Raw genomic sequence first — 2,511 nt, 5'->3', positions numbered from 1 at the left:
AGGTAGTGAGTATAATTTGATCCAAACTGGTACAGATGTAAATGTTTCCCATTCTGGGACAAAGTTCATCATCCATGGCCACATGTAGAGTCCTACCACAGCATAGAAATAAGGTCCCCCTTCAAACACTCTGTCTTTGTCCTCTAGGTTCGCGAACACCACTGTGAAGAAGCCCTTAGAGCCCAGATGTAAATGTATTTCTCCCTTTGGCTTCTAGTGGCTTCTAATCCAGATATGTAAGGCTCTCTCTGTTGGCCATAGCCCCATGAACTTGCAGATGATTGCATGCTCTTTCATATGGTCCCTGTGTGCTTGAATCGCTGGATCACTCAATATGACCCGGGGGATGATGCTCGATTTGGGTTTGCAGACTCCCTTGGTTCTTGTGGAAGTCATTTTTCCGCTGCCGCCTTCCTTCTCCTTTTCTTTACCTGTTTCCTATTGATTCCCTTCCTGACCCTGGGATTCGTTTCTTCCAACTGTCTCCTTGCCTCTTGCTTCTGAACTCTTTTCCGCCGGTTTTTTGAAATGCCTCCCTACTGCTTCCTTGCCCCCTTCTGTGACTACCTGACTGTAGGAGGGAGCGACACTCCCCCCTGCGCGTCCCGCCATGGAACCCTAATACAAAACCCTAGCGTCAACTTCGATCCTCGTTCAGGTTCTTCTTCCTTCGCAGTTGCCTCCCCCTTGGGTTTATTATTAACTTGGGTTTATAATATCAATCATGATAAACCATGGTCAACCATAACCAACCATGGTCAACCATGGCCAATCATGGTTGGATGTCGCATTGTGACAAAAATCACCTCCATACAAAAGCCATGGTTGATCATGGTCAACCATGGTTAGTCATGGTTAATCATGGTTAGTCATGGTTAATCATGGTCAGCCAGGGTTGATCATGGTCAACCATGTTTTATAGAATTAAACATGGTCAACCATAGTCAATCGTGGTCAACCATGGTCAAACGTCACATTGTGACGAAGATTGTCTCAATATGAAAATCAACCATGATCAACCATGGTCCAATGTCGCATTGTGACAAATATTGTCTCGATATGAAAATCAACCATGGTCCAAGATGGCATTGTGACACGGGTTGTCTCAATATGAAAATGAGCCATGGTCAACCATGTTTATTTTAGTGTTTATATTATTTATCTTAGGGTTAATATACGTTGGGTTTATAATACTAGTCACTTGGGTTTAATATTATTCCCTCAGGTTCATAATCCCTTGGGGTTTTAGTATTAATCCCTTGGGTTTAAAATATCAATCCCTTGGGTTTATAATATTAATAATGGTCAAGCATGGTCAATCATAGCTAACCATGTTCAACCATGGTCAAACCATATGGATATGGAAATCAACCATGGTCAACCATGGTCCAATGTCGTGTTCTGACAAATATTGTCTCAATATGAAAATAAATCATGGTCAACCATGGTTAACCATGGTCCAACGTTGCATTGTGATAAGGATTGTCTCTATATGGAAATCAACCATGGTCAACCATGTTTATTTTAGGGTTTATAATATTTATGTTAGGGTTTATATACATTGGATTTATAATTTTTATCCCTTGGGTTTATTATTCCCTTTCGTTTATAATATCAGTGCCTTGGGGTTTTTGATATAAGGGTTCATATTCCTAGAGTTTAGTAATATTCCCTTAAGTTTATAGTCCCAATGGTTTGTTATTCCTTTGGGTCAAACATGGTGAATCATAGCCAACCATGGTCAACCATGCTCAAATGTCGCTTTGTGACAAAGATTATCTAAATATGAAAATCAACCATGGCCAACCATGATCAATCATAGTCCAACATCACAATGTGACAAAAAATTAATTATTATCATGTAAAAATGAATTCATTATTATTATTTTTATTTATTTGATTATTATTATTATTATTATTTAATAATATTTAATTAAAAATTTTATTATTGTTTAACAATAATAAATTAATTAACTATTTTTTATTAATTATTATTACTAAATTATTATTATTAATATTATTATAGCTTATAAAATAAAACAAAATAAAAATATTTTATTTTTTCTAAAAGCAATATTAGAATTTATTTTTCTCGTAATAAAATAAGTAATTATTTATTTACATTTAATAAAAAATAAAAAATTATTATTATTATTATTATTATTATTGGTTTGTGGCATAGATAGAAATGAAGCCTTATGAGTATATCAATCACATTTACTAAAATAATTATTGTTATTAAAATTTTTATTGTTTATTATTATGAGTTAATATTATTATTAAATATTTAAAATACATTATATAATTTAAAATTAAATAATATTAAATAAACTATTATATAGTAATTTACTTTTATTTTAATATATAATATAATAATGATAAATATATAAATATATAAGAATATAGTTGTTATTATTTTTATAGTTAGTAAAAATCATAAATAGATGGTCTTTAAAAAAATACACATAATAATTATTAATGTGGTTGATATAGGCTTATTGGTGTATATCA

This window comes from Pinus tabuliformis, chromosome 6 (genome assembly GCF_031772625.1).
Source record: "Pinus tabuliformis cultivar Carrire ecotype Pingquan chromosome 6, CPIR1, whole genome shotgun sequence".
NCBI classification, from domain to species: Eukaryota; Viridiplantae; Streptophyta; class Pinopsida; order Pinales; family Pinaceae; genus Pinus; species Pinus tabuliformis.
The sequence above is the reverse complement of the archived record's forward strand: the minus strand, read 5'-3'. Positions refer to the sequence as shown.